Consider the following 21,524-nt stretch of genomic DNA (forward strand, 5'->3'; position numbering starts at 1 on the left):
AATTTCCCTCTCCCTTGTTGCTTGCATATAGCGTTCGATCTCTTGTACTTCGGCAAGACTCCTACCATCGGGTAGTAAAACCTCATAGGGAGATAGTCCTAAAGGATCAGAAGGTGCAGTGGATGGAACATTCACATGCACACTCTCAAGAACCATAAGGTCTATTTTAGGTATGAATGACGAATTTACTTCCCCACTCCCTTCATTTATTTCATTAACCGCATGTTCAGAGCGAGTAGCTCTACTAAGGGTCTCTTTTAAGCGGCTAAACACGCTGGACCCAGGCCGTGGGTCCATGGCATGCATGTCTTGACTTGAACTATCAAGGTTTGGTGTAGGATATCTCTCCATGACTTCGTAGTCAGAGGAGGAATCACTAGACACGATATGAGGATCTTGGGTCGCGCTACCTTGAGTCCCGGCCGAAGGTCCAGAACCTAGGGTGGAGGAATAATGGGTGCCCGCGTAAATGGAGGCACTACCAATATGCTCGTGCTCTAACACTCGTCCAGAGCATATGTTCATATGACTTGGATCCCCTAGAAGTGTCAGTGAGGGCCCGTGAAGGCTGCTCACCTAGTAATTTTGGGTGTTTTGCAACCCAAGTCTTTTCTTATTTATTTATTTTTTGATTTTTTGGTCCTTTTTTTCTGACCCAGCTATAGAATAGAACGTATGATAGCTCAAAACGATTGTCTCGGTCAGAGGGACGTGCCGTGCTTTACAGCCCTCCGTTTGGTCACTTTATGCCCTCGGAATCCCTAAAACCGTCAATTTCTAGTAGGGAACTAGGCCCAAATTAGAAAGTCTAAGGGTGCAAGTGGGAAGAGAAGGGAGGAGAGTGGAGGACTTGCCCCACATGCTCTCATTCCCTTTTGAGGGGGTAGGGTATATATATAAGAGTGAGTCTAGTATATATCATAAGACTGAGGACTGAGGCCTGGGCTTGGGCTTGGGACCGATCAAAATTTTAGTGTAGCCCCCCAGTCACTCACGCTTAAATATTTTCGGTTTTTTTATTTTATTTTTTTAATTTTTAATTTTTAATTTTTAATTATTATTATTTTTTAGGCGACGACCGCGTGCGGTTTAGGTGACCCTTTCTTGGCCACACACACTGTCACCTACCTAACCTCCCAGTCAACAGCTCACAGCTCACAAACAGCTCACTACCTTATCTACTTACTAACAGTGCTGCTAACCACTGACTAATCTGTTAACTGCTTACTGACAGTGAGCTAACTGTCCACCTACTTCCTCTCTCACTACCTTACTGTGCAAAGACTGTGTGCAGGCAAACCTTGACAGAAAACTGTGTATAGACTGTGTGCAAGCAGAAATTGCTAACTGCCTTCCTACTTATTCATTCACTGCAAACAAGCTAACGACTACTAATTGTGCAAAGACTGTGTGCAAACAGAAAACACAACATTATGCAGAAATCACAGAACTTGCAGACAACACAGAAATTAACAACTTACAGAAAAACAACTCATTCCTCTTCCTCTTCCTCTTCCTCTTTTTTCCTACTACAAACAACTTATAGGAGAAGCACAAAGTGCCTCTTGGGCTTAGTGCAGGGCGATTCCCCGGCAGCGGCACCAAAAATGTGCGCTCCTTGCCGCACTGTCGAAGCAAGGAAATTGCCGATACACCGTGTGCGAGCCACAAATGGCTCCAAGCACACAACAAGACTAATCTAGCAAGCTCAAGAGAGCAAAGGGTGTGTCACTCACCGCTCTACGCTCGCCTTCGTGGTGGATTCCTCGCCGCGATGAAGAAGAAGCTGCAGTCGTGCTGCGCTCAACCGCTTCACCGCCGTCATGCCTTCGTAATGCTCGATCGCACACACACTCTCCCTCTCTCTCTCTTTCTCTCTCTCTCACATACACACATACAAGGAGGTGAAGAAGAAGAAGATGGAGATGGAGATGGAGCAAGAGCACTCTTCTATTGCACAAATGAGAGAATAAGTGAATTTTAGGTTTAGTTGGCTTTTATATGAGCTCACCCCATTCACACTTGGGCGCCCATGCTTAGCCAACTAATCCCTTGAATGTCCCAGTTAGAGTGCGCCTCTCATCGGTGATCACTCTTACCCTTTTCCTATTGGACCGAAAAGCCCGGTACCTGAGTCTACCAAATACATAATACACGTCCGTTGTACGTGATGGGGTGTCCGTGAGCCGTGAGGGTTAACATCAAGACATGCATGCCATGGGCCCACGGCCCGGGTCCAGCGTGTTTAGCCGCTTAAAAGAGACTCTTAGTAGAGCTACTCGCTCCGAACATGCGGTTAATAAAATAAATGAAGGGAGTGGGGAAGTAAATTCGTCATTCATGCCTAAAATAGACCCTATGCTTCTTGAGAGTGTGCATGTGAATGTTCCATCCACTGCACCTCCTAATCCTTTAGGACTATCTCCCTCTGAGGTTCTACTACCCGATGGTAGGAGTCTTGCCAAAGTGCAAGAGATCGAACGCTATATGCAAGCAACAAGGGAGAGGGAAATTGAAAACCTACAAAGGCTAGAACAAAGTCGAGCCCTGAAAGCAAAGGCTCCTATGACAACAATCATGTCATCCAAGCAACCGAGTGCTCCCAAGGTAGCAGTCACGGAGGGGCAAGCGATGGGGAGCAATAATGCTTCCACTTCGAGGGAAACCTCCAGCACGCCAGGCCTAGATGGGATATTCCTAAACGAAAATTGGGAGTATGACCTACAAGCAGAAGCTTTAACTGATCGGTACACAGGACACACCTATCATGTGGGCTGGTTAGATGTTCTACAATCCACATCGGGTGCTACTAGCATAGATGAGAACAACAGAAAGTCTGTGATGTCCTCCATAGGATTGTCGAGTTAGAAAGACAGAACATAGGGATCAACATGCCTTCAACAGGCCTAATGAGATTCTTGGATACGGGAAAGGCCAACCAACCAACCCTACAACAAATGGAGACTCCCTCAGTGAGCCCCATTGATCCTCCATATGTTGTTTCGCCAGGGGCTCAGTACAATCTGAGCCCACAAGTGGTAGCTTTACCTTCCCAGATCTAGCTCATCTTTCTCTTAATGACACTACGGCTACCATGCATATCCCAGTGGTGAGCATGACAAGAAATACACCATGGAGTTCATTTGTTAACACTACGCCGATGCCTAGTAGCACAGTGCCCCCAACTATACCTACATGTATGTATCAATCATGTGCACCTGTCGTACCTCAGCCTCATTTAGCTCCTACACCTCCGATTATTCCAAGAGCTTACAATCCACAATGGAATTATCCAAGCTCTTATACAAGTGGAGCCATGACATTTAATAATAACATGCCATATCAGGCACCCCCTATGCCTACGGCCACGCCTGTAAACTTTGGACCACCGTCTGGTACACCACCATACGAAATATGGAACCCAAGAGCCGCGCGTATGCCAAGGCCAAGGACAACTCCCATCTCACATGTGGTTCCAGGAGCACATACACCCATTATACCTGCTCAAATAGGAGATTTGGCAGCATTTGCTCAAACTATCGGTCGCTCTATTGCGGAAAACATGCGTAGTGCACCTAATAGAGAGCCTAGGAGCAAGGCAGTTCAAGTAGCTAAGGTCACAAAGAAATTCAGTGGAGACGGAGATGCTAGAAAGCATATGGAAGTCTTTGAACATGTGTGCGATTCATTTGAAGAGCACAATGAGCTACATAAGTGTAAGGCTTTTAGTTTGACCCTAAGCGGAAAGGCTGGAGATTGGTATAGAACCTTAAGAGTAGAAGAGAAAACGATCTACTCTAGTCTTAGGAGACTGTTCTTAAAAGAATACATACGAGAGGGAGTACTTTGGGGTGTAGCCTCTCAGCTCCAGAAAGCCCAACGAGAAGAAGGTGAATCCGTGAGAGACTTCATTAGTCGCCTAAAGAATTTGAATTCTCGATGCAATCCAAAGGAGCGATTCAACAACAACCAATTGCTCGATAGATTCATTAGGGGACTAGGACATGAAAGTATCTATAATGGCCTAGTCATTAGAGGTATCACTACTTGGGAAGCAGTCACCATGAATGCAATCCAATTGGAGGATAATTAAATGATTGCAGGAGAAAGAGTGTCTGCCGAGCCGAAGTCTAGTAGCTCGCAAGCGTCAGGGCATGAGCCAATGAAGATAAATCCAATCGTGAAAGAGCAAACGATATCTGAGATGACTTTGGCAGATCTCACCAAGGCCATCCAAGAAAGCCTTAGGGGTAATCGTGCTCCACAAAACACTCATATGTATCCAAGAAGGGAGCAACAATGGTGCTCAATTTGCTTGGGCCCACATACTACGAGTGAATGCCCTACTTTCAGAGTAAATTTTAACGGGACTTGTAACGCGTTTTGTAGGTATGGCCATCAAGCGAAGGATTGCCTAATGCTTAAACGCATCATGGAAAATAGACCGCCTATAGCTTTGGCAGACTCACCTCGAGTTCCTGCATTGATGCCTACCCCACCCATGGAGCAACAGTTGCCATTACAGCACAAGGTCCCTAGAACCCAAAATGTGGTCCAAACCACGCCGTTGCCACCTCTAGTGCTAGGACCGCAACCCCCTCATCCAACAGTTACACCTATGAACCAAATAGGTTGCGAGTCATCTAGTACTTATGTAGATTGCGAAGAGGTCATAGACCCTAGTATCACCTATGGAGTCGACATGCTTGAGGAGTGTCCCATGTACTATATGGAAGACCATTGGGGACGAATCAAACCGGTATATCAAGCTATTGCGCTAGCAACAAGAGGCCAAAACATTAATAGTTTTGCCAGGAGACCACCTCTTCAGTGCTACGAATGTGGTGGACCACATCGAGTAGCTGAGTGCCCCATTAGAATGCAAAAGAATGCTGCACTAATGCAAACAAGTCAAGGGAATGCATTGGCAATGCCAATACTCACTTGTAATCGTTGTGGCATAGATCATTTGATCGCACAGTGTCCTAACAATCCAAACGCACCGAAAATCACAACATTGAACATAATAGAGATTGTTTATGGGACACCACCAACTATAAACATAGCACCAATGAATGCACTCACATGGTCGATGCTCCAAAAGCAAAATTACATCCTCGAAGAGAGAGATGCTGCATCCATTGGCCGAGCGAGAAAGAAGAAAACACGAAAAAAGAAATCCCTTAATGCTTCTAGCTCAAAACCTAGTTCAAAGACTAACATAGGGACAGGAGAGGATCCCATGTATATGAATGACCCTGAGGATGACTCAGATTCGATAGAGACCACGGAGACCAAAACTATTACTACAAAGGAAAAAGTCAGTGAGGAGGATCACAAGAGGGAATTACGACGAACACCAAAAGAGTATTCAAAGTTAAACCACCTAGTTGCGAACCCCCAAGATAAGCCACGAGAGACAAAAAATGAGGATTGCAAGAGAAAGATTGGAACCTATCCAAACCCAACAGTGGAAATTGAACGAGTCCAACAACTGAGGGGTTTGGTGGAAGAAACTCAACAAACATTAGAACCTGAACCCAAACATATCCAGATGTCGGACACAATGTTTCCCACACAAGTTCAACCTCACAAGAACTACAGGCCGTTAGCTATACCCAGTATCATTCGGGAAGAGAGTGAGGGTAGGACATCTGAAAGTGGACACATACCTTTCCTACTAGAGAGAATGTTCAATGAGGGAATGCCCGACCCCCTTGAGGAAGTGGAGATTCCATCTTCACCATTCTCTTATCAGGGTCCTACGTCCCACAAGAAGCCATTATATGTTGCCAAATTGATGGATTTCATGTCTTCAGAAGTTAGAACCACAATCATGTCCAAACTATATAAAGACCCCGAGCTAGTCTCAGCTCTTCGAGCCTTCCTCAATGGAGAATTACAGGTTGGATTACCACAGTTTTCACATATGAACAAACCTGACTCGGTAATGAATGATGAGGAACATTTAGCACCACCATCTGACCTAGCGGGACATGAATCTGTAATTGAAGTACCCGTTAACAAGTTGGGGCAATACTTTGAAGGTGATGAATCTAATGCTACTCTACCAATCACTACTAAAGGATTAACTGTAAAGGGGGTCCTTGACGGTGGTGCGGGAGTCAGCATGGTGACAAAGAGTTGTTGGGAGTCTATGGGGCGAGCTCACCTTGAAGCCACAAGCGTAGTGGTAAAAATGGCTAATGGATCTATTGTTACGCCTATTGGAATGCTAAAGGATCTCAGAATCAAGGTCTTGGGACACAAGGTAAGGCAGACTTTCATTGTTATGGATTTTTCCAAGCATCCTATGTCATTTGAGATGATCTTAGGGCGTCCATTCATGAGGGAACGAAAAATGGTGCATGACTGGTCCAAAAACCACGTCTACTTATAGTTCCAAGACTCTGTCATTCGTGGTCCAAAAACCACGTCTACTTATAGTTCCAAGACTCTGGTCCAAAAACCACGTCTACTTAAGTGGTCGAACGCATCCTCTAGGAAATAAATTCATCATTGATAATCGATCAGACACAACAATTCACTCAGCTCCATTACAGTATTGTTACACGTGTAACGAAGACACGGATATTGGGAAGAACTCTCCTTATATGGATATCCTACCCGGAATGGCTGAGTCAGACAATGTCGATTGGGTGCACCTAGCGGCAACTATAGATACATGGGGAGCTAGAGGAACAACCTGGGTAACCACATGGGGAAGATATACCACACATTGCACCAGTAAACATGTTAGGTGTAGCGCATGTAACATCCGATGATAAAAAAGAGGCACACCTACCTGAGAGTGAAACCGATGATTCCTCAAAGGCTTCAGGCCAATACACATCAGAAACGGAATCTCATGGAGAAATGGATTCAGAACCTGAGGAAACATCGAGTGAGCCAAGTATAGAAACTGAACACTCAAGGCCTAGTACGACCATCTATGGTAATTTATATGAGAGTGAAGAAGATACAAGCGAAGACCTATCAAGCGAGTCGAGTTCAAACATTTACCAAAATCAAAACCTCAACAAGAAACAAAGGTCATATAAGAGACGACGATATCGAACAAATGTGAGAGCTAGGATAAACAAGGAAAGATCTACTACAGAATGGCTTAGCTATCTAGGGGCATGTGATGCTCATCGAAAGCTAGTATACAATTGGGGTGAACATCTCCAGAGTGTCATGTGGTGCAGCCCGCGACCCATTGACCTCGCTCAATTGGAGGTTACAAAGCCGAAATTGAATCGAACTATAAGAAGACGTCAAAATCGAGAGTTAGCACAACAACAAAAGGAGGCAGAACTAAAAGAAAAGTCTCCGTCAGGACAAGAGCTTGCTGACTTACATACTACTCCTGAACATTTTAAATCTTATACCATGGGGGAGCGAAAGGTTGTGTATGCCAAAGCCAAATTAATACCTACCAATGGAAGCAGTGAAGTCTATGATGGTCCAGCGGTAGTTAAAGAGATAGAATTAGCAGAACCAGGTGAGGAGTGTAAACCAGTCTTTATTGCTCAAGACCTTACCGAAACTGAAGAGGCTGTAATTAAGGAGCTCCTCAAGGAATACAAGGATATCTTTGCTTGGACATATCATGACATGAAGGGCGTTCCACCTTCTGTGGTGCAACATACAATTCCCATGATCAACACTGCTAAACCCGTCCAGCAACAACCCTATCCAATGAATCCTAAGTACCCCAAAATTGTACAAGAGGAGATTGAAAAACTTATTCAATGTGGATTCATATACCCTATTGAGCACTTAGAATGGGTTTCTCCAATAATCATTGTGCCAAAAAAGAATGGGAAACTAAGAGTGTGCGTGGACCTCAAGAAAGTTAATGCACCTACTAGGAGAGATCATTATCCCTTGCCATATTCAGAACATGTGCTTGAAAGAGTTGCGGGCAAGGAAGCTTATAGCTTTTTAGATGGGTACTCTGGTTACAATCAAATCACAATTGCATTAGAGGACCAAGCTAAAACTGATTTTATCACAGAGTTTGGAGTGTTTGCATTTCGTGTTATGGCTTTTGGCTTACCTAATGCCCCTGCTACATTCCAACGATTAATAAACACTGCGTTTAAAGAATTTCTAAGGGAGTTTTGTGAAGCTTTCCTAGACGACCTTTGTGTTTATTCTTCTTGGGAGAAGCATTTGTTATATCTACGAAAAATATTTGAAAGGTGAAGATTTTATCACATCTCATAGAACCCTTTTAAATGCCAATTTTGGGTTAAGCATGGAGTCATTCTAGGGCATATAGTGTCCAAGAACGGGATATCCACAGATGAGAGTAAGATTAAAGCCATTGTCGATTTGCCACCACCTACTAACTATAAAGGAGTTCAAAGATTTATGGGCCATGTTGGTTATTATCGAAGGTTTATTTTAAACTTTGCCGATATAGCGCGTCCATTGTACAAGCTTCTTATCGAGTTTCACTGGACGGAAGAATGTCATCAATCTTATGAGTTATTAAAGAAGGCCCTAAAAAGTGCTCCAATCCAACAAACACCTGATTGGAATGTACCTTTTCATGTGCATATTGGTGCATCAAATTTTGCTATTGGGTGTGTTCTAACTCAACCAGGAGAACATAAATTAGACTACCCTATTAGCTTTGCAAGTCGCCAATTAAATGATGCCGAGATGAACTACACTAATACAGAGCGCGAAGGTCTAGCTATGATTTACGCAGTAAAGAAATTTCGCTATTACCTTCTTGCTACCAAGTTTGTGTTTTATGTGGATCATCAAGCATTTCTATATTTGGTAAACAAGCCGTGTTCCACAGGTCGAATTACACGATGGTTGTTAATTCTTTTTGAGTTTGACTTCACCGTTGTTGTGAGGCCTGGGAGAAAACATGTCATGGCAGATCATTTATCTCGTATCCCTAATGGCGAAGCTCGTACGAGGGTTGATGATGAATTGCCTGATACTCCTTTGTTCATTGTTGAGACAATGCCTGAATGGAGTGAAAAGATTGTTAACTTCTTAGTTAATGGTTTTCCACCCAAAGAGCTGCAAAAAGATATAGCTCAAAAATTAATCAAGGAATGCGAACCCTATTGCTTACTGGCTGGAACTCTCTATAAGAGAGGAAAAGATGATGTTCTTAGACACTGTGCCCGCGAGGATGAGTATTTATATATTCTACAAGAGGCACACATGGGCGTAGCTGGTGGTCACTTTTCAGGAAAGTTGACTGCCCGAAAGATCTTACAGTCAGGCTATTGGTGGCCCACTCTGTTTAAGGATGCATCACTTTTTGCAAAGGGATGCGATGAATGCCAATGCTTCAACAAGACACAAAGAAGGGATAGGATGCCTCTACATCCCATCAAGGTAACCCAACCATTTGAAAAGTGGGGCTTAGACTTTGTAGGACCGATTAGTCCGGCTGCACGTAACACGCAATCACGATATATCATTGTGGCTACCGACTATGTAACCAAATGGGCTGAAGCAAAAGCAACATGAAAGGCGGATGCAAAAACAACAGCTAAGTTCCTCTTTGAGAACATTATCACACGTTTTGGATGCCCCTTTGAACTTGTGAGTGACAATGGAACTCATTTTATAAATGAAGTAATAAAAGAACTCACATCAAACTTCATGATATCTCACCACAAGTCTACACCCTATTATCCCCAAGCAAATGGCCAAGCTGAGAGTACCAACAAAAATCTCATCTCCATTTTGACAAAGACAGTCGAGGCTCATCGCACTGATTGGGACCTAAAGCTTACATCAGCTTTATGGGCTTATCGTACTGCGTATAAATTTGCTATTAATTGCACACCGTTTAAGATGGTGTATGGCCAAGAAGCAGTTATGCCATGGGATTTTGTCATTCCTAGTCTTCGAGTAGCTTCTCAAGAAGGTTGGGATGGTAACCCCTTAGTGGAGCGATTATATATCCTGGAAAGGCTAGATGAAGAAAGGCAATTAGCTGTGCGAAATGCTCTAGTGGAGAAGGATAGGAGAAAGAAGTGGTTTGATAGCCATTTAAAGGATAAAGACATTAAGGTTGGTGATAAAGTTCTTATGTACGGGGTACGTAATGAAAAGAAGAAATTGAAATACGCTGGTAAGGGACCATATCGAGTGTGTGAAATTACCCCGCAAGGTACCATTCGTGTGGAGACTCTAGATGGAGTTGAAACCATTGGATTCCTTAATGGGAGTAAATTCAAAAGATATTATGATCCTCTAAGCTAGGAAGAGTTGCAAGCCATCCATCAAAAGAAGGCTGCCCAAGGAACAAGTCGAGCTTATAAAAATCCAAGCAAGAGTTGAGGCTCGAGAACGACAACAATGTCTTAGACGCCAAAGAGAGGCTAATATGGGAATCACGCAAGCATCTTTCGAGGACACAGATGACGACTCATTAGAATCTGAGCCACCCCTACGATACCCAATTGAGCTAAATAGCCCCTATGGGAAAGTACTATACAATGCCTTATTAGATACGGGAGCTAAACACAATTTGTTATCCTATGGAGTTTGGTGTCAATTAGGGAAACCGACCCTATCCCCGAGTACGATGCAAGTCAAGGGCATTAACAAAAAGAAAACTGCTATTCTTGGAGTCCTTCAGACCCCTGTTTTCTATGACAATGGAAGCATAGTGCAGAGGTTTCTAGTCATGCCCGCGGGAGCTATGGAAGGCAATGTAAACCTGGGACGCACGTGGATGTTGGCACCAAATGCACTATTGATTGGGATACTGGTAGTGTCACGACGCGACCACCGAATCTTACCCCTATCATTCAAGCAAAGTAACCTACGTTGCAAACTCTAGCAAAGCTGAAGGATAGCCAACATTCACAAGCCAAGGTGGTTAACTCGTCTTTGCCGGCTACCCATGAACCTAGCACTTCAACACTTGTAGTTGCAGCAAGCAGTGATATTGCAAGTACTCAACCTGCACGACCTAAGAGTACATACCAATGGGTCCCCAAGGCCTTACTTCCAGCTACCTCAACCCTCCCATCCATTCCAAGAAAAAAGTTCCCCGAAAAACCAAGAGCGCGCCCTAGGAGAGTCAAGAACAAATCACGATGGATTCCAAAACAACTATTATAAGCCCAAGGCTACTATGATGGAAATGAGCAAATTTGGGTACCTAAACGTAAAATGTGTCCTTCCCTATCGACAAAAAACCCATATGAGCCAAACAGTGTAACGCTAAAGCCAATGGCAGACCGTGGGAAGGGAAAGATCACAGAATGCTATACACCTAGTCTAGATCTAGTTTGGGCTCCAAGGCAAAACCAATTTATTCCACCTAGCTCAGGAAGGGGGGAGTTCCATGAAGCTTCTAGCTCCTCATGTAATACATCCATAGAGGTAAAAGCTTCTACACAGCCTCCATCTATAGTAGTGGACCTCCATGAAGCTACAAGAGATTCCACACCTCCCAGTGTTCAAGAATCACCTGATGAACCACTTCAAGTTCGATCCTGGGAGAGTACCTTACCACCCTTGCAACTTGACGAGGCACCTAGGGTAATAGAAAACTACTGGCAAAAATCCTCACCTATTACCAACTGGAACAATTGGTTTCAAAGGGTGACGACATCATTTCAAACGGTATGATCTACCCAAGGAAGGGGGGAGTGTTTGTGGACATCCATCATTCACTTGCTTCCCTCTCAACCTTTCTCCTTGACCTCTTAATCTCCAATCTTAGGGAATGTAGATATAAAGCCTTATACTCACAAAAACAAGATAAAAAAGTAAAAGAGCAAGAGCCATAACACAAATCATAAAAACAAATTATGCACAACAACACGACCCTTATAATATTTGCACTCTAACCATCATCTATTTGCGTGTACAGATATGGCTAGTACGCTAGAGTCATCCACTCCTGCCTTGGGTGAGAGGTACCCTCGTTACTTTTCACAAATATTTCACATGGTCTTTCCAGTGCTTGCATGTGAATGGGATTTGATAGGTACGCTAACATGTGAGAGGAATTTTGAGGAGTTAGAATGGCTGATACGTCTGATCCATACTTAGTAGAGAGCGTTTCTCCCATTGCACAAGCCTACCCTTTTGACCAAGATGACTATAGGCATCTAGTGACCTTCTTAGTAAACATGGGCACCTATGATAAAGAAGAAAATTTACACAACTACACGGATGGCACATATGGTCTCATGGATGATTACTTTGTTTATCTCGACGACGAGGATAGGGGTTTAGCCTTAGGGTTTCCCCCCAACCTCTACAATATCCTATTCCCTTGACTCTCTAGGGGGAGTGCAAATAATTAGGTTAGGGTTCCTTATGTTTTTTGTTGTGTTCAATAAGTGTTGGTACCTTTTCCCACTAATGTGCCTCCTGGAGGTATTCCTTTTGTTTCCTAGTGTGTACAGGAGCGTGTTTCTATTGATAGGATTTGGACCTTCATGGAATCTTTATCTCGACTCACTCTTCAAATCAAGCGCGACCATCGACACAAACAGGTGTTTCTTGTCCATTAGCATTGCCCCTTATCTTTTTTGGATCTATGATTGTCTGCTTTGATTGTGATTGGTAGCTTAATATTCACCGCATTTGCTTAGTATCAAACATTTAATTCAATGTAATTTTTTGTCATAATCACTTGTCTAGGTTTAAAAATCAAGTAGTCCGACTAAGCTAGTTTGACCAAGCTAGGTGTTATAAATCTTCTCTTAATACCATGGGGAATGCCTTCCTAATAATCAATGGTTACTTAGGTTCTTAATCCGATTTAGGCAGCATTGTGTGAAATGTACTAGGGCTTTCTAGTGGGCTTGACCCTATTGACCTTTCGCTTAAGTATTATAAAGGGAGTTTACTAGTGTGATGAGACTGGGGAGGTGTATCAGTGTTATATGACCCCCCAAAGTTACAAAATTAAAATGCCGAAAATGAACAAACAAAAAATCAAAGTGCCACATTGTAAAATCTTAAGCTGGAAGAGAAATCTCAGCTTGATTTGGTACTTCACTCACATGTATTGCCTATGGTACTAAAGCCCTAGAGGTTCCCAGTGTGGATGCTTTTCCTTGAAAAGCAAAAAACCCAAGGCATACAAAATAAGCACACACATCAAAATTGAATCACTGTGAAAAGAATTTGGGGGGTCAAAAAAAAAGTAATCAGTCAGGCGATGATTTCATGAGAAATTCCTTTTGTGGTAGCTTAACTACAAGGTCTTCTAGATATAGCCTCTAGTCAGCCCTCGAACATGAATACTTGGCTCTCGCAATTAAACAACTTAATTGCCACAGAAAATTAAAAAGCTTACCCATGGTATTGATATTCGATCTCTAGTGCCTTTCGACCGTCAAATTAGCAACCCAGACTTGTTTAATTTTTTACCTTTACATCTGTTTATGCATTTGATTACATTGCAATTTAATGTTCATTGCTGACAAATTGTTTGAAATTCTTTTACCAATCAATTTGTCTACCTAAAACTGCATATGCTTTTTAATCACTTATGAGAATGCAATTACTGTGCCAATGTTGTTTGATTTTGTAGTGACTGAAGAAGGCTAAGGACATTCATCTCAAATGCTCTTCCACCTCGACGAACGGATTCAACTCAATAGCTTCCGAGGACGGAATCTACATCAGGAAGGGGGGCATGTTAGCCCTCACGGCTCACGGACACTACATAATTTCCATAGTAAGTTACTCCACCCTACCAAATTCACCCAAACGCTATGGCTATCCCTACCATTTCACTGTACATAGGCGTGTGTGAGTTAGGGGGCTTTTCCCATATCTTCTTAAAAACCCTCAGCTAGCTAGTCACTGGGCTAGTTGAGCCAAAAAAATAAAAAAAATAAAAAAATAAAAGTATATTATGGCCTCTTTGTGTATAAATATTTCATTGTATATATGGCCTAAATATAGGGATTTTTTATAATTATTTTGGTATTTTATTTAAATATTTCTACTTAGGTGTGTGTTTTATTAAACCTATGTACACCTTCCTTCATCCTCTTATACCATAATTATATTTTTTGCCAATATGTATATACTCTAACCTCATATTTTTCCTTTATACAAATCACTCCCACATTTTCACCCTCACCCTCGTGAAAACAAAAAATTGATTTCTACTCATTCGTTACGTTTATTATATTATTTACTTACATACCTTTTCCTCTTTCACCCAAAATAATTCAAGGAGGGACCATATCATATGATTCCAATATCTTTCCATATCCATAACTCCTCCATATTTTTATTATTATTTTTACTCATTATTCTAACACTATGTGCTCATTGAGCTAAAGTCCATGAATAGTCCATACACTAGTCCCACCATGTATATATTTCTTTATTCACCAATAATCCTCCTCCATGTATGGGTCAAGGGAAACTTGGATACTTTGTATTATAATATGACAAAGGAGGGGCTGACTCTTGGATGCATTGTACAAATTCAATAAAGGAGGGGGCCACTAAAAGACTTTTGCAGGCATAAAAACAGGCTTTTTGGTGAGAATTTTGGCACCTATCTCCACTCCGAATTTGGAGCGATAATCAAAAGAGAAAATGTAGCCCATGCTCTGAATAATCACCTCAAATTTTTTCATGATTTTTGGAGCTACCAGCGGTGAGATATGATTTTTTGAGTGGACCCCAGTCTGCCCACTTTTCTCACAAGTAGCCCTTAGTCTTCTCTCACCCTTCCACACACCTACTCACTCTTACACATCCCTCCCTCTCCTTCCCTCACTCAAACCTGCAATTTCCATGGCTTCTCCCACCCTCTTCACTATTACCCTTCTCTCTCATCCCTATAGTTCTTTTATGAACCTCTACATACATACACCCTCTCCATGTCTCTCTCTATTGCTTCTATGTTACAATTTCATTTACCTCTCCTAAAAATATCTAAAATTCAGCATCTTAACCATGATAACTTCTGTAAATTGAGGATTTTTCATCAACAAATCCTCTTTTCATCGTGGTGGTCAATCGTGGCGGTGGCGTAAAGAAGCGAAGAAGAAGAAGAAGACTAGCGGTCATTTTTTCCACAATCTATACAAGGGTGAGTTCAAGCTTCTTCAAAACTTCACCATCTCAATGATTCTCTTTTAATTCACCCCTCTTCCTTCATCAAATCAACTCATCCTACCCATTGTAAATGTATCACTAACAATTCTAGTGATTATTACCACTAACAACTAACTTCTCTTGTAAAAATGCACCCACACTATCAACATATGGAGTAGGCAACCGCACAAGTGGGTTGCTCTAACGATTCTCCTCTTTTGCGTCCTAGTTTGCTCTTAAACTAGGTGGTGCCCCTTGTGTAGTTGGGATTTGGCTGTGGGTTTGTTGTTTTGGTTTGTGTTGTGTTTTGCCCCAGCCCCATTGAGCAGCACGGGAGCCTTGAAGGGTGTCTAGAGGTTGCTCTTCTTGTTGCCCGCCCCGGACCGCCTCAATGTATTTGGTAGAGTCAGGTACCGGGCTTGTCGGACCAATAGGAAAAGGGTAAGAGTGCTCGCCGATGAGAGACGCACTCTAACTGGGACATTCAAGGGATTAGTTGGCTAAGCATGGGCACCCAAGTGTGAATGGGGTGAGCTCATATAAAAGCCAAATAAACCTAAAATTCACTCATTCTCTCATTTGTGCAATAGAAGAGTGCTCTTGCTCCATCTTCTTCTTCTTCACCTCCTTGTGTGTGTGTGTATGTGAGAGAGAGAGAGAGAGAGAGCGCGCGCGATCGAGCATTGCGGCGGCACGACGGCGGTGAAGCGGTTGAGCGCGACGTAGCGGCGTCTCCTTCTTCTTCGCGGCGAGGAATCCTCCACGGCAGGAGCATAGAGCGGTGAGTAACACACCATTGCCCTCTTTTGAGCTTACTAGTTAAGCTAGTTGTGTGCTTGGAGCCGTCTATGGCTCGCACACAGTGTTAGGCAAGGCCCTTGCTTCGACAGTGCGGCAAGGAGCGCACAACATGTCCAAAGCATATTGTCTCTGTGACAGCCATACACCCTCTGGAGTCCTGATCACGTCAATGCCCAGAAAGTAGCACAACTCGCCCAAATCTTTCATTTCAAACTCCTGTTTGAGAAGACTCTTCACATGGTCAATCTCCATAGCATTGTCACCCACAATAATAAGGTCATGTACATATATGGTAATGACCACAATCCCCACATCACTCTCACGTACATAGAGTGAATGATCAGCATGAGCTCTCCTAAAACCAATACTGACAAGATACTTGGCAATCCTGTCATACCATGCTCTAGAGACCTGTTTCAAACCATACAAAGCTTTGAGAAGTCTGCATACATAATCTGGGTAACCTAGATCGACATAACCAGGTGGCTGATCCATATACACTTCCTCTTGCAACTCACCATTCAAGAAGGCATTCTTTACATCCATTTGATGCATAATCCATCCTCTAGATGCAGCCACTGCTATGACAGCTCTCACAGTCGTCATATTTGCCACTGGAGCAAAGGTCTCCTCATAGTCTATGCCATACATTTGTGCATAACCCTTTGCGACCAGCCTTGCCTTGTGACGCTCAATGTTACCATCAGTCTTATGCTTGGTTTTATACACCCATTTACAACCAATAGCTTTCTTGCCACTTGGCAATGGCACCAACTCCCATGTGTCGTTTGCTTCCAATGCAGCCATCTCTTCATTCATTGCATCATCCCAATGCACATTTCCAACTGCATCCTCAAAAAATATGGGCTCCACTTCCTGTATCACCTTAGCCATGTAGGCTTGGTGATGCACTAGATACCCATCATAAGTCAATTTCTGAACTGGATTTCTGACTCTATTAGATCTGCGTGGTCCTGGGTCACTCCTTTGCCCTCTAGCATCTTCTTGTACTTTCCTTACACCAGGTGTCCTGACAGCCGGAATTCCAAATTCCTCATCAAGACTTTGTTCAGAACCATCTGAATCCATGTCTACATGTGAAAAACCTGATGATGCATCAGCCATAAAGGGATGTTCATCAACCTTTTCCTTTCCTTTTCGTGATACATTCCCTGTACCTGCTGGTGGAGTAACCTGCGTACGTAGTCTACCATTCCATTGCTTCTCAACAGAGCCACGAGAAGACGACTCTTGTGGTCCACTCAAAACCTGTGACTGTGGCCTCACATTTTGTACAACCACATCATCTTTTACATCAGCCCCAATAGTGCCATGTGCATTACTGTACCAGCTGCTCATCTCATCAAAGACTACATCTCTGCTCACTCGTAATTCTCGTGTAGTAGGATTGTAGCACCTGTACCCCTTTTGTTCAAGGGAATATCCCACAAGAATACATTTCTCTGCTTTAGGATCCAATTTCCTACGCAACTTATGTGGTACATGCATGTAAGCTATGCAGCCAAACACTTTCAAGTGTGCCAAATCAGGCTTTGTGCCTGTAAACTTTTCTTCAGGTGTTACATCATGCACCGCAGCTGTAGGTGTCCTGTTCATAATGTACACAACTGTATTTAATTCAGCCCAAAAATGATGAGGCATGTTCTTCTCATTCATCAATGCACGTGCAACCTCTGGAATGTGCCTATTTTTCCTTTCTGTGACCCCATTCTGTTGTGGAGTATATCTACATGTAAACTGCCTACGTATACCATGCATTCGCAGAAAATCTGAAAAATCGTTGGAGAAGTACTCTCCCCCTCCATCTGACCTCGATGTCTTGATTTGCATATCTGTCTCCTTCTCAATCATGACTTTGAAGTCCTGAAAGTGACCAAACACTTCACTTTTGTTACGCATGAAGTAGACACTTTCCTTGTATGGTCATCAATGAAAGAGACATAATACCTGCAACCATGTATACTTGCAGTATCGGTTGGACCCCAAACATCTGTGTGCACCACCTCAAGTGGCTTTTTACATACATTGCGCTCATGTGGAAATGAGCCCTTTGACTGTTTTCCAACCTGGCATGCTGCACACACTTTATGCATACCATCCACCTTGAATTTAGGCAAACATTTTACAATCTGTTTTGATTTGCATGCTGCGCAATCTCTGCTCATTGACATGGCCAATGCGTTTGTGCCAAATGTCATCATCAGCCACAACACCTGTGCCCTGTGCAAATAATGCAGCTTTTACTTCAGGCATGTCTACATTCAGCGTAAACATTCTGCCCACACATTTGCCCTCTGTGATCAGCTTACAGCCATTTTGGAAATCTTCTACATAACAGTCATTTGGATTGAAGCGAACCTGCAAACCCTGCTCAACCATTTGTCCAACAGAAACAAGATTCTTTGTAATGTTTGGGACATGAAGTACATCTGCTAAGTACTTTGATTTCCCACTCTTCGTATTTAGAGGTATGTCCCCTACATGAGCAATGGGGTGAGCTGTGTCATCTCCTGTCTGTACATAGCCTGACACATCTGGTTTGCGCATATCTCTAAACCACTCTCCACAAGAAGTCATGTGATTAGAGGCACCTGAATCCACATACCAAACATCATCTTGGGTGGAATTCTCTGTAGTCATTGTATTCATTACATGCTGCATAACAAACATGCGCTCATTTTTGTTGTCATCTACATCTCTGCTAGTAGATGCATCTCTACTAGTAGATGCATCTCTACTAGTAGTGGAATTCTCTGCAGTCATTGTATTCATTACATGTTGCATAACAAACATGCGCTCGTTTTTGTTGTCATCTGCATCTCTACTAGTAGATGCATAGTTGCCGTCTTCTCTCTTCCCACTTGCTTTTCCCTTTGGACAGTCATGTGACATGTGACCTCTTTCACCACAAGTCCAACATTCTCTGCTAGCTGCAGTATGTTGCTGCCTGCTTGATCCTGCACCACGACCTCTTTGACTCCCCCTGCCTTGAGACTCGTTTCCCCTGCCACCCGTATTGTTTTGATTTGATTGACCTTCTCGAAATTGGCCCCTGCAACCACTTGGGCCTCGACCACGACCTCTACCTCTACCTCTGTTGGAGTTAGAATAGAAGGCCTGTTCAGAATTATTTCTGCCATGAGAAGAAGATGTGTCAAGGTTCTTCTCCTCAAGAATAAGCATAGAAATCAAATCTTGGAACACGGGGATGTCGTCTCTTGTATTCATGGAAGACTTGAAATGTACATACTCATCTCCTAGACCATCCAAGCATGCACGGACAATGTCATTGTCTTCCACTGAGACTTTAATAGATCCAAGAGCCTCAATGATACTCTTGATCTTCAAGGCATAATCATTGATGGAGAGGTTGTTCCTCTTAACGTGATTTAGCTCTGACTTTAGTTGAAGCTTCCTGGCCTTGGTGTTCACCTCGAACACTCTAACTAAGTTTTTTCATGCAATGACGGTGGTTTCAGCATCCTGTAGATAGCCCATCATGCCATCTGTGATGCTCATAGAAATCCAATACATCACTTTGCTCTAGCCTTGTTACCAGTCCCTCAAAGCTTTTCTTTGTTCTGCTGTAGCATTTGCCTCGGGAATCTCTGGTTCCTTTTCATTGTCTCCTTCTACATAGTCCCAATAACCTTTCCTTTTAGGAAATTTGTTATTATGAACTTCCATGCAGGGTAGTTATTTTTCTCAAGCTTCTCAGTAACAATCTGACTGAAACCGTTGTGAGCGGAATGAAAACACACACAGCGCCTCTATAACGACCCGACACACACTCTTGGGAAGATACAAACACACACTATGGGGCACCACTCGGCTTACACAACACACCTGGCCGAGACAGGGAACACACCTCTGGAGTGAGAGGAGAGAGACTATCCACTTGCCCACTCCACACAAACACACACACACACACACCCAAAAAACTCAGCTCAAAAGAGGAGAATTTCTGATGTTTAGATACAAATGAGCTTGGGCCAACACCAATGGGGCAAACAACTCACACAATATGGGTAAAAGATACCAGATACAATCACAAACTGGAGCAGAAACTTCGCTCATAGGAGAAACTTACACAGAAAAACAGCAGGAAAAGAGTGAGGAATTTGGCAAAATGGACAGCGCCATCGCGTCCGGAACGGCCCAAAACCCCAGTCTACAATGTCAAAGTGCTCAAATCCGACCTCGGATGAGCAGTTTACGGCCAAAACAGGCTCCAAAATGGGCAAAAACATAGTTGCGGCTGTTCCTCCTCTCTTCTCCACGTTTTTTCTGGTCTTTTCTCTGTTTTTTCAGTTCCCACACTTAGCTTTATTACTTGGGCACCCTTTGCCTTTTAGATGACCTCAAACGGACCCCGAACAGGCCAAAAACTGACCTCGCAGTGCATAGTTGTCACCTTTTTGCATCATTTGCACACCTGGCACTCAGCTTTTTTCCAATAATGCATCTCGCCACCACGTGAAGTGGCCCCAAAAAGTGGTCCTAATGATGACCTTTCTGCATAACTCTCACAAGAAAACACCCACGTTGTGTCCGTCCTCATCCGCGTGCAAATATTGACCTCGTTCGCCCTCCTGACGCCACTAGATGCCATTTGACGCACCTGCTGACCTCACGTTGTCGGCCCACGGATAGCTACCTCGAGAAGTTTTACGCGCTATAAACTCCTCCTTATTGTAGAAAAAACACACTAATACTGATAATAGAGAAAATCGTTGCACTATGTACATGCTGTCCTACCTGTACACATGTGGGTCCCACGTAACCACCTGGCTCTGGAAAATGGGCAATCCTTTATTTGATGCACCATGCATGTATATGTACATATGCGCAATCCCTTGCTCCAAAAAACTCCTGACATAATTTGCCCATCCCCTAGCCTGCTAGATCATTCATGATCAGCAGCAGCAAAGAGAGATATGAGACTCGCCGAATCACAGGTCTCCTCATCCCTCACCAACACAGCTTGATCCACAAACAGCTCATCGTGCTCCACCATCATCAACCTGGCATGATACAACTTAAGACGCAATCCATTTACCCTTGATGTATGTAAAATCCCATCCAGGTTAGCCAACTGATATGTACCATTCGGGAAACACTCCACTACCTTGAAAGGGCCTTCCCACTTAATTTGAAACTTCTTTTGGAAGGTGTTGTCCAGTTTGCTGTTGTAGCGCAAAACCAAGTCATGTTTCTTGATACCCTTACTTTTAACCTTTTCATTTATCTTTGCCAAAGCCTTATCCTGCATCTGCCCATAATGCTCCAATGCGCTCATCCTATCCAACTGGACCTCTTGTAACTGCAAGAGCCTCTCTTTGAATGCATCACTAGGCGACCCAAGCAACTTCTCTAACATCTTGACCGCTGGCAACTCTACTTCCACAGGCAATAGTGCTTCTTTTCCATACACCAAATGAAATGGAGTAAACCCTGTACCTGTCTTCACCGAAGTACGGTAAGCCCATAATGCACTAGGCAATTCCAAATCCCAATTCTTTCCTTGGTGCTCTGTCACTTTAGAAAGAATTTGTACCAACTCACCATTGAATCTTTCATTTAAGCCATTACACTGCGGGTAATAAGGAGTGGTATGCTGGTGC

This window comes from Adiantum capillus-veneris, chromosome 2, assembly GCF_014529385.1.
Source record: "Adiantum capillus-veneris isolate H3 chromosome 2, ASM1452938v2, whole genome shotgun sequence".
Classification (NCBI taxonomy): Eukaryota; Viridiplantae; Streptophyta; class Polypodiopsida; order Polypodiales; family Pteridaceae; genus Adiantum; species Adiantum capillus-veneris.